The sequence below is a fragment of the Triticum aestivum genome, chromosome 5B, assembly GCF_018294505.1.
Source record: "Triticum aestivum cultivar Chinese Spring chromosome 5B, IWGSC CS RefSeq v2.1, whole genome shotgun sequence".
NCBI lineage: Eukaryota > Viridiplantae > Streptophyta > Magnoliopsida > Poales > Poaceae > Triticum > Triticum aestivum.
The window spans coordinates 529,069,114-529,081,923 of record NC_057807.1 but is presented as its reverse complement, the minus strand read 5'-3'; the positions used below and the strand labels follow the sequence as shown (position 1 = coordinate 529,081,923).

The 12,810-nt window shown below is 41.2% G+C and overlaps 1 long non-coding RNA gene across 1 annotated transcript; it reads right to left on the bottom strand.

Moving 5' to 3' along the window:
* Positions 1 to 10,145: 10,145 nt before the first annotated feature.
* Positions 10,146 to 12,440, bottom strand: LOC123112939 (uncharacterized). Its single transcript, XR_006455824.1, has 3 exons — positions 12,407 to 12,440; positions 11,670 to 11,753; positions 10,146 to 10,188 (listed from the first exon to the last, which is right to left on the bottom strand). It is a non-coding gene; the product is annotated as an uncharacterized lncRNA (long non-coding RNA).
* Positions 12,441 to 12,810: the final 370 nt, after the last annotated feature.

Here is a 12,810-nt window from a genome sequence, read left to right as displayed (position 1 = left end):
ATATGAGATATTCGAAGAGCTAAAAATGGTTTTCCAAGCTCATGCCCGGGTCGAGAGATATGAAGTCTCCGACAAGTTCTTCAGCTCTAAGATGGAGGAAAATAGTTCTGTCAGTGAGCACATACTCAAGATGTCTGGGTTGCACAACCTCTTGACTCAGCTGGGAGTTAATCTCCCGGATGACGCGGTCATTGACAGAATCCTTCAGTCGCTTCCACCGAGCTACAAGAGCTTTGTGATGAACTTCAATATGCAGGGGATGGAAAAGACCATTCCTGAGGTATATTCAATGCTGAAATCAGCGGAGGTAGAGATCAAAAAGTAACATCAAGTGTTGATGGTGAATAAAACCACTAAGTTCAAGAAAGGCAAGGGTAAGAAGAATTTCAAGAAGGACGGCAAGGGAGTTACCGCGCCCGGTAAGCCAGTTGCCGGGAAGAAGTCAAACAATGGACCCAAGCCTGAGACTGAGTGCTTTTATTGCAAGGGAAGTGGTCACTGGAAGCGGAACTGCCCCATGTACTTAGCGGACAACAAGGCCGGCAAAACCAAAGGTATCTATGATATACATGTAATTGATGTGTACCTTACCAGTGCTCGTAGTAGCTCCTGGGTATTTGATACCTGTGCGGTTGCTCATATTTATAACTCAAAGCAGGAGTTGCGGAATAAGCGGAGACTGGCGAAGGACGAGGTGACGATGCGCATCGGGAATGGTTCCAAGGTCGATGTGATCGCCGTCGGCACGCTACCTCTACATTTACCTACGGGATTAGTTTTCAACCTCAATAATTGTTATTTAGTACCAGCTTTGAGCATGAACATTGTATCTGGATCTCGTTTAAGTCGAGATGGCTACTCATTTAAATCCGAGAATAATGGTTGTTCTATTTATATGAGAGATATGTTTTATGGTCATGCCCCGCTGGTGAATGGTTTATTCTTAATGAATCTCGAGCGTTATGTTACACATATTCATAGTGTGAATACCAAAAGATGTAAAGTTGATAACGATAGTCCCACATACTTGTGGCACTGCCGCCTTGGTCACATTGGTGTCAAGCGCATGAAGAAGCTCCATGCTGATGAACTTTTAGAGTCTCTAGATTATGAATCGTTTGACACATCCAAACCATGCCTCATGGGCAAAATGACCAAGACTCCGTTCTCCGGAGCAATGGAGCGAGCAACCAACTTAATGGAAATCATACATACTGATGTGTGCGGTCCAATGAGTGTTGAGGCTCGCGGAGGATATCGTTATGTTCTCACTCTCACTGATGACTTGAGTAGATATGGGTATGTCTACTTGATGAAACACAAGTCTGAGACCTTTGAAAAGTTCAAGGAATTTCAGAATGAGGTAGAGAATCAACGTGACTGAAAGATAAAGTTCTTACAATCAGATCGTGGGGGAGAATATTGAAGTCGCGAATTTGGTATGCACTTAAGGAAATGTGGAATCGTTTCACAACTCACGCCACCTGGAACGCCTTAGCGTAACAGTGTGTCCGAATGTCGTAATCGCACTCTATTGGATATGGTGCGATCTATGATGTCACTTACCGATTTACCGCTATCATTTTGGGGATACGCTCTAGAGACAGCTACATTCACTTTAAATAGGGCACCGTCTAAATCCGTTGAGACGACACTGTATGAATTATGGTTTGGGAAGAAACCTAAGCTGTCGTTTCTAAAAGTTTGGGGATGCGATGCTTATGTCAAGAAACTTCAACCTGAGAAGCTCGAACCCAAGTCGGAAAAATGCGTCTTCATAGGATACCCTAAGGAAACCATTGGGTATACCTTCTACTTAAGATCCGAGGGCAAGATCTTTGTTGCCAAGAACGGGTCCTTTCTGGAGAAAGAGTTTCTCTCGAAAGAATTAAGTGGGAGGAAAGTAGAGCTTGATGAAGTACTACCTCTTGAAACGGTAAGTAGCGCAACTCAAGAAGATGTTCCTGTGGTGCCTGCACCGACAAGAGATGAAGTTAATGATGATGATCAAGATACTTCGGATCAAGCTCCTACTAAACTTCGAAGGTCCACAAGGACACGTTCCGCACCAGAGTGGTACGGCAACCCTGTCTTGGAAATCATGTTGTTAGACAACGGTGAACCTTCGAACTATGAAGAAGCGATGGCGGGCCCAGATTCCAACAAATGGCTTGAAGCCATGCAATCCGAGATAGGATCCATGTATGAAAACAAAGTATGGACTTTGACAGACTTGCCCGATGATCGGCGAGCAATAGAAAACAAATGGATCTTTAAGAAGAAGACGGACGCGGATGGTAATGTTACCATATATAAAGCTTGACTATTCGCTAAGGGTTATCGACAAGTTCAAGGGATTGACTACGATGAGACATTCTCTCCCGTAGCAAAGCTGAAGTTCGTCCGAATCATGTTAGCAATTGTCGCATACTATGATTATGAGATATGGCAAATGGACGTCAAAACGGCATTCCTTAACGGTCACCATAAGGAAGAATTGTATATGATGCAGCCGGAAGGTTTTGTCGACCCTGAGAATGCTAACAAGGTATGCAAGCTCCAGCGCTCCATCTATGGGCTGGTGCAAGCACCTCGGAGTTGGAACGTTCACTTTAATGAGATGATCAAAGCTTTTGGGTTTATGCAGACTTATGGAGAAGCCTGCGTTTACAAGAAAGTGAGTGGGAGCTCTGTAGCATTTCTCATATTATATGTGGGTGACATACTTTTGATGGGAAATGATATAGAACTTTTGGACAGCATTAAGGCCTACTTGAATAAGTGTTTTTCAATGAAGGACCTTGGAGAAGCTGCTTACATATTAGGCATCAAGATCTATAGATATAGATCAAGATGCCTCATAGGTCTTTCACAAAGCACATACCTTGATAAGATATTGAAGAAGTTCAATATGGATTAGTCCAAGAAGGGGTTCTTGCCTGTGTTGCAAGGTGTGAAATTGAGCTCGGCTCAATGCCCGACCACGGTAGAAGATAGAGAAAAGATGAGTGTCCTCCCCTATGCCTCAGACATAGAGTCTATCATGTATGCCATGACCTGTACCAGACCTGATATAAACCTTGCCGTAAGTTTGGTAGGAAGGTACCAAAGTAATCCCGGCATGGAACACTGGACAGCGGTCAAGAACATCCTTAAGTACCTGAAAAGGACTAAGGATATGTTTCTCGTATATGGAGGTGACGAAGAGCTTGTCGTAAAGGGTTACATCGATGCTAGCTTCGACACAGATCTAGATGACTCTAAGTCACAAACCGGATACGTGTATATTTTGAATGGTGGGGCAGTAAGCTGGTGCGGTTGCAAGCAGAGCGTCGTGGCGGGATCTACATGTGAAGCGGAGTACATGGCAGCCTCGGAGGCAGCGCATGAAGCTATCTGGGTGAAGGAGTTCATCACCGACCTAGGAGTCATACCCAATGCGTCGGGGCCGATCACACTCTTCTGTGACAACACTGGAGCTATTGCACTTGCCAAGGAGCCCAGGTTTCACAAGAAGACCAGGCACATCAAGCGTCGCTTCAACTCCATTCGTGAAAATGTTCAAGATGGAGACATAGATATTTGTAAAGTACATACGGACCTGAATGTAGCAGATCCGTTGACTAAACCTCTCCCTAGAGCAAAACATGATCAACACCAGAACACAATGGGTGTTCGATACATCACAATGTAACTACATTATTGACTCTAGTGCAAGTGGGAGACTTTTGGAAATATGCCCTAGAGGCAATAATAAAATGGCTATTATTATATTTCTTTGTTCATGATAATTGTCTATTGTTCATGCTATAATTGTATTATCCGGAAATCGTAATACATGTGTGAATACATAGACCACAACAAGTCTCTAGTGAGCCTCTAGTTGACTAGCTCGTTGATCAACAGATAGTCATGGTTTCCTGACTATGGACATTGGATGTCATTGATAACGGGATCACATCATTAGGAGAATGATGTGATGGACAAGACCCAATCCTAAGCATAGCACAAAGATCGTGTAGTTCGTTTAGCTAGAGAGTCTCCAAATGTCAAGTATCATTTCCTTAGACCATGAGATTGTGCAACTCCCGGATACCGTAGGAGAGCTTTGGGTGTGCCAAACGTCACAACGTAACTGGGTGACTATAAAGGTGCACTACGGGTATCTCCGAAAGTGTTTGTTGGGTTGGCACGAATCAAGACTGGGATTTGTCACTCCGTATGACGGAGAGGTATCTCTGGGCCCACTCTGTAATGCATCATCATAATGAGCTCAATGTGACCAAGTGTCTGGTCACGGGATCATGCATTACGGTACGAGTAAAGTGACTTGCCGGTAACGAGATTGAACGAGGTATTGGGATACCGACGATCGAGTCTCGGGCAAGTAACGTACCGATTGACAAAGGGAATTGCATACGGGATTGATTGAATCCTAGACATCGTGGTTCATCCGATGAGATCATCGAGGAGCATGTGGGAGCCAACATGGGTATCCAGATCCCGATGTTGGTTATTGACCGGAGAGGCGTCTCGGTCATGTCTGCATGTCTGCCGAACCCGTACGATCTACACACTTAAGGTTCGGTGACGCTAGGGTTGAAGAGATATTAGTATGCAGTAACCCGAAAGTTGTTTGGAGTCCCGGATGAGATCTCGGACGTCATGAGGAGTTCCGGAATGGTCCAGAGGTGAAGAATTATATATAGGAAGTGCAGTTTCGGCCATCAGGAAAGTTTCGGGGATCACCGTTATTGTACCGGGACCACCGGAAGGGTCCCGGGGGTCCATCGGGTTGGGCCACCTATCCCAGAGGGCCCCATGGGCTGAAGTGGGGAGGGGAACCAGCCCCTGGTGGGCTGGTGCGCCCCCCCTTGGGCCCCCCTGTGCCTAGGGTTGGAAACCCTAGGGGTGGGGGCGCCTCCACTTGCCTTGGGGGGAAAGCCACCCCCTTGGCCGCCGCCCCCCCTTGGAGATCCCATCTCCTAGGGCCGCCCCCCCCCCAGGGGGCCTATATAAAGAGGGGGAGGGAGGGCAGCCGCACCCCAAGTCTCTGGCGCCTCCCTCTCCCCTGCTACACCTCTCCCTCTCGCAAGTGCTTGGCGAAGCCCTGCCGAGATCGCTGCTGCATCCACCACCACGCCGTCATGCTGCTAGATCTTCATCAACCTCTCCTTCCCCCTTGCTGGATCAAGAAGGAGGAGACGTCTTCCCAACCGTATGTGTGTTGAACGCGAAGGTGCCGTCCGTTCGGCGGTAGGATCTCCGGTTATTTGGATCACGACAAGTACGACTCCCTCAACCTCGTTCTCTTGAACGCTTCCGCACGCGATCTACAATGGTATGTAGATGCACTCCCCTCTCTTGTTTCTAGATGACTGCATAGATTGATCATGGTGAACGTAGGAAAATTTTTATTTTATGCAACATTCCCCAACAAGATCTACTAGTAAAAAGGTGCATGCAATTGAAGAGATTAATGTTTTGAGTGGAAAGATGGATGAACTTATGAAATTGTTTGCTAATAAGAGTGTTTCTTCTGATCCCAATGATATGCCTTTGTCTACTTTGATTGAGAATAATAATGAATCTATGGATGTGAATTTTGTTGGTATGAACAATTTTGGTAACAACACTTATAGAGGAAACTTTAATCCTAGGTCGTATCCTAGTAATTCCTCTAATAATTATGGTAATTCCTACAACAACTCTTATGGAAATTTTAATAATATGCCCTCTTATTTTGAGACTAGTGTTAAAGAATTTTGATTTCTCAAAAGAATTTCAATGCTTTGCTTGAAGAAAAATTGCTTAAGGTTGATGAGTTGGCTAGGAACGTGGATAGAATTTCTCTTGATGTTGATTCTTTGAAACTTAGATCTATTCCACCTAAGCATGATATCAATGAGTCTCTCAAAGCTATGAGAATTTCCATTGATGAGTGCAAAGAAAGAATCGCTAGGATGCGTGCTAAAAAGATTGCTTTGTGAAAGCGTGTTCTTCTAGTTTTCATGATAATAAGGATGAAGGTCTAAAAGTGATTGATGTGTCTCCTATTAAATCTTTATTTTGAAATATGAATCTTGATAATGATGGGACTGGAGATGAGTCAACTTTAGTTAATAGGCGTCCCAATGATTCGGAGTTTTTAGATCTTGATGAAAAAATTGGTAAAGTGGGATTGAAGAGGTCAAAACTTTACATAGCAATGAACCCACTATTTTGGATTTCAAGGAATTTAATTATGATAATTGTTTTTTAATAGATTGTATTTCTTTGTTGCAATCCGTGTTAAATTCTCTGCATGCTTATAGTCAAAATAAGGCTTTTACCAAACATATCATTGATGCTTTAATGCAATCCTATGAAGAAAAGCTTGAATTAGAAGTTTCTATCCCTAGTAAACTTTATGATGAGTGGGAACCTACTATTAAAATTAAAATTAAATACCATGAATGCTATGCTTTGTGTGATTTGGGTGCTAGTGTTTCCACGATTCCAAAAACTTTGTGTTATGTGTTAGGTTTCCGTGAATTTGATGATTGTTCTTTAAACTTGCACCTTGCGGATTCCACCATTAAGAAACCTATGGGAAAAATTAATGATGTTCTTATTGTTGCAAATAGGAATTATGTGCTCGTAGATTTCATTGTCCTTGATATAGATTGCAATCCTTCATGTCCTATTACTCTTGATAGACCTTTCCTTAGAACGATTGGTGCAATTATTGATATGAAAGAAGAGAATATTAGATTCCAATTTCCATTAAGGAAAGGCATGGAATACTTTCCTAGAAAGAAAATTAAATTACCTTATGAATCTATTATGATAGCCACTTATGCATTGCGTGCCAAAGATGATAATACCTAGATCTATCCTTGCCTTTATGCCTAGCTAGGGGCGTTAAACGATAGCGCTTGTTGGGAGGCAAACCAATTTTATTTTTATTTCTTGCTTTTTGGTTATTTTTAGTAATAAATCTTTGATATAGCCTCTGGTTAGATGTGTTTTCATGTTTTAATTAGTGTTTGTGCCAAGTAGAACCTTTGGGAAGACTTGGGTGAAGTCTTTTTGATCTTGCTGTAAAAAACAGAAACATTAGCATTCATGACATTAGCTACAACGTTTTACTGGAGAGTGATATTTAGTTGATTCTTTTTTAAGATGATTAATATATAAATTCCTCACGTCCAGCAATTTATTTCAGAATTTTTGGAGATCCAGAAGTATACGTTTGATACAGATTACTACAGACTGTTCTGTTTTTGACAGATTCTGTTTTTCGTGTGTTGTTTGCTTATTTTGATGAATCTATGGCTAGTATCGGAGGTTATGAACCATAGAGAAGTTGGAATACAGTAGTTTTAATACCAATATAAATAAAAAATGAGTTCATTACAGTACCTTAAAGTGGTGGTTTGTTTTCTTTCGCTAATGGAGCTCATGAGATTTTCTGTTAGGTTTTGTGTTGTGAAGTTTTCAAGTTTTGGGGTAAAGATTTGATGGATTATGGAACAAGAAGTGGCAAGAGCCTAAGCTTGGGGATTCCCAAGGCACCCCAAGGTAAAATCCAAGGACAACCAAAAGCCTAAGCTTGGGGATGCCCCGGAAGGCATCCCCTCTTTTGTCTTCGTCCATCGGTAACTTTACTTGATATAATTTTATTCACCACATGATATGTGTTTTGCTTGGAGCGTCTTGTATGATTTGAGTCTTTGATTTTTAGTTCACCACAATCATCCTTGTTGTACACACCTTTTGGGAGAGACACACATTAATCGAAAATTATTAGAATACTCTATGTGCTTCACTTATATCTTTTGAGCTAAATAATTTCGCTCTAGTGCTTCACTTATATCTTTTAGAGCACGGTGGTGGTTTTATTTTATAGAAATTATTGATCTCTCATTCTTCACTTATATTATTTTGAGAGTCTTTTATAACAGCGTGGTAATTTTTGTTGGCTATAAAATTAGTCCTAATATGATAGGCATCCAAGATGGATATAATAAAAACTTTCATATAAGTGCATTGAATACTAAGAGAAGTTTGATACTTGATGATTGTTTTGAGATATGGAGATAGTGATATTAAAGTTGTGCTAGTTGAGTAGTTGTGAATTTGAGAAATACTTGTGTTGAAGTTTGCAAGTCCCGTAGCATGTACGTATGGTAAACGGTGTGTAACAAATTTGAAACATGAGGTGTTCTTTGATTGTCATCCTTATGAGTGGCGGTCGGGGACGAGCGATGGTCTTTTCCTACCAATTTATCCCCCTAGGAGCATGCGCGTAGTGCTTGGTTTTTCATGACTTGTAGATTTTCGCAATAAGTATGTGAGTTCTTTATGACTAATGTTGAGTCCATGGATTATATGCATTCTCACCCTTCCATCATTGCTAGCCTCTTCAGTACCGTGCATTGCCCTTTCTCACCTTGAGAGTTGGTGCAAACTTCGCCGGTGCATCCAAACCCCGTGATTTGATACACTCTATCACACATAAACCTCCTTATATCTTCCTCAAAACAGCCACCATACCTACCTATTATGGCATTTCCATAGTCATTCTGAGATATATTGCCATGCAACTTTCCACCGTTCTATTTATTATGACGCGCTTCATCATTGTCATATTGCCTTGCATGATCATGTAGTTGACATCATATTTGTGGCAAAGCCACCATGCATATTATTTCATACATGTCACTCTTGATTCATTACCCATCCCGTTACACCGCCGGAGGCATTCATATAGAGTCATATTTTGTTCTAGTATCGAGTTGTAATCATTGAGTTGTAAATAAATAGAAGTATGATGATCATCATTAATAGAGCATTGCCCCAAATAAAGAAAAGAGAAAGACCAAATAAAAAAATAAAGGCCCAAAAAAAGAAATAAAAAGAAATAAAAAGGACAATGCTACTATCCTTTTTGCACACTTGTGCTTCAAAGTAGCACCATGATCTTTATGATAGAGAGTATCTTGTTTTGTCACTTTCATATACTAGTGGGAATTTTTCATTATAAAACTTGGATTGTATATTCCAACAATGGGCTTCTTCAAATGCCTTAGGTCTTCGTGAGCAAGCAAGTTGGATGCACACCCACTTAGTTTCTTTTGTTGAGCTTGCATACATTTATAGCTCTAGTGCATCTGTTGCATGGCAATCCCTACTCCTTGCATTGACATCAATTGATGGGCATCTCCCTAGCCCGTTGATTAGCCACGTCAATGTGAGACTTTCTCCTTTTTTGTCTTCTCCACATAACCCCCATCATTATATTCTATTCCACCCATAGTGCTATATCCATGGCTCACGCTCATGTATTGCGTGAAAGTTGAAAAAAGTTTGAAATTACTAAAGTATGAAACAATTGCTTGGCTTGTCATCGGGGTTGTGTATGATGAGAGCATTCTTGTGTGACAAAAATGGAGCACGACCAAACTATATGATTTTGTAGGGATGAACTTTCTTTGGCCATCACTACTGGAATCTGGCACTTTGCCATCTGCCATGGCAGATGGCAAAGGCATGGTCGGCGGATGGCAAAGGCTTTGCCATCTGCCAGCAGATGGCAAACAGTTTGTCTGAAACCCTGCCGGCAAACGCTTCTTTGCCGTCTGCTGGCTGATGGCAAAGAGCCTATGCCTTTGCCATCAGCTGGCAGATGGCAAAGCCTCTTAACGGGGTTAGCCCCGTTAGAAGGCTAACGGCATACTTTGTCGTCTGCCAGCAGATGGCAAAGGCTTCAGGCTCTTTGCCGTATGCTAGCAGATGGCAAAGAGCTTTGCCATCTGCTGGCAGATGGCAAAGGGCCCAAATAGGCCAGCACAAATTTTACATGTAGATGACACGTGGCCTCTTTGCCATCTACTGGCGGATGGCAAAGTTGCCCCATTTAATTTTGTTTTTTCTTATATCAATTCATTTTCACAGAAAATCAAACACAAATATATTTATATGACCAATATAGCATATTCAACACATATTACCAATAGTCATGAACACATATATATCGAACACATATCCAACACATGTTACCAATAGTAGCAAGTTTCATCCATACATATACATAGTTTCATCAATATTACATAGTTTCATCATAGGTAGCAAGTTTCACAAAGTCAAAACAAAAACTAAAGACAAGCACTCCATCAACCCAAGCTTCCGTGATCTGAAGCAAATCTACAAAATGGGAAAGAAGAAAGTTAGAAGAAGAAGACTAGAAGAAGAAGATTATTATGATGCAACTAAAATGTGAAGATTATTATGATGCAACTTATATCTGTAAAATAGGTCATTTTGGAGCTAAGTATGGTTATTATGTCATTTTTGAGCTAACTAAGCATACTAAGTCATTTTGGTGTAAAAAATGCTAAGTAAGGTCATTTTGGAACTAATAAGTTTATTATGTCATTTTGGAACTAGCTAAGCATATGAAGTCATTTCGGAGCTAAAATATGGCATTTCGTAAGTCATTTTAGAGCTAGCTAAGCATATTAAGTCATTTGGAGGAAAAAATGCTAAGTATAGGTCATTTTAGAGCACCTACAATCAGACATACCATGACCACGAGCATAATTAATGTACCTAGATTGTCAAACACGTCGGGATGCAAAATCATAACTAAAATACACTAAGGGCAACAAAAAAAGGCACTGATTGACCTAAGTATTTGATGCACATCACATTTGAGCGCTTCCTTTCCAGTATAGATGCATACTTCCTGATTTACTTGGTGAATGCATTATGTAAATATCAAAATATAAATAGGCAACTCATACGAAAATCCGGTGTTGTTCACTGAAGAAATACATCAAAGCATATCTTTAACTTACACAAAAGTAGAATGTCTACTCGCTTCTTTACAAACAAAGCCAAGGCTATATGTGGACATCACCTTGGTATATTTAGCAAGGGATTTATTGTTTTTTCTTCAATGCCTACAAAGCTACCAGAAATTTATCTATTTTACACTAACTATGTTACTGAAATTGCAAATACATGGCTTAGCTCCCCAAAGAAATGAATCCAATATTAACTTATTCACATGCACCACCTACTAATGGAGTAACTACCTACGAAGCTACCAGACATTTCTCTATTTTATGTTAACTAATACTAAAATTGCAAATACATGGCTTAGCTCCCCAAAGAAATGAATCCAATATTAACTTATTCACATGCAGCAACTATTAATAGAGTAATTATTATTCAAAGCATTAACTGATCAAATCAAAATATGCCTTACAAAAGAAGTGGAGCGAGTAGGAAATAGATAGCAGTAGAACACTTGAAACTTCATAACATCTAAGAACATAGCATTGTAGTTGAAGCTTCAGTTTTGCAAACATCATTCATCTTGGTTCATTACAAAAGCAAGCCAAAGTGGTAAACATTCTAAAAGAAATTTTATCTCCCTGAATCATTATGAGAAAAGCCTGACCCTTTATATTGGGAGCATCAAAACACACCTTTTCTGCATTGTCCCACCGAAAAGTGCGATCTAAATAACCAGAAATTTTGGTGGCCAAAATTATCTGATTGGAAACATAGCAGGCAGGGAACTACACATGGATTTGGAAGCATGCTATTTGGGGGAGAAATCAGGGAAGTACAAGTGTACTCGCAAACTGCAAATGAATAGTAAGTTCGGTTTAGGGTACTTTATCTCATGGCTTGGAATTCATCCATCTGCCTACATATAGATCAGTCCTCCCTTGAGTCGTCTTCTTGGGTTGGAATGGGTACTAAAAAGCAAAGAAGTGGAGTGTTTCAGTTAAAACTGGGATCAACTTCAAAAAATAAGACGGGCATATCATGTGATTCTCTATTTGTGCTTTGTTCTCCGAAGATCATCTAAAAGAAGTAAAAAATTAAACTAAGATGTAAAAAATGGAACAACATGCTCTGGATGGGTGGTAAACATTTATCTCCCTGTCAACTTGGTGCCAGGATAATATATGTTAAACAGGAAACTTGCAAGAGTACACATAAGATGTTGGACCAGGTTTATAGACAATTCGTGGAAGTGGGGGTGAAAGAGTGGAAGCAGGCAGCAAGCCTGGTACAACATCGATTCCAAAACCAGCATTACATAAAAATCATGCTTACTTCCTACGTCGAGTGTACAGTAACACGGCCCACTGGCATGAGAAAGAGAGAGAGAGATGGCAGAGGAGAGGAATACCCATGCCAGAGTCAGTTGTGAGGAGGATCCGGTTGTCAACAGCGTAGTGTGCTACTCGCTGGTCCTGTCGAGCGCGAGCAAGCCTGGTACAACATCGATTCCAGAACCAGCATTACATAAAAATCATGCTTACTTCCTACGTCGAGTGTACAGTAACACGGCCCACTGGCATGAGAAAGAGAGAGAGAGAGAGATGGCAGAGGAGAGGAATACCCATGCCGGAGTCAGTTGTGAGGAGGATCCGGTTTTCGACAGCGTAGTGTGCTACTCGCTGGTCCTGTCGAGCGCGATCAAGGAGATCCCCGGGATTAACGGATGGTGTCTGTGAGCATGAACTTGGACAACCAACCATCAAGGGATTCGATGTACGCCTTCTGAGCACTGACGTAGCTCATGAAGCAGGACCTCCAGTTCCTAAGCTCGACCTCCAGCTTGAGAGTAGCATGCCGCTGGGCATCATTGCAGAATTTCTCATACGCAGGGCCGGTGAAGGAATTTGCCTCAAACATTATCTGTCTTTGTGCTTCATGAGAGTCCACCATTACTTTCCTAGTTCTCTGAAAGCTGTCACGGAGAAGGGAAAAGGCATTAGTATTTTGATTCAGTGAAACTACATC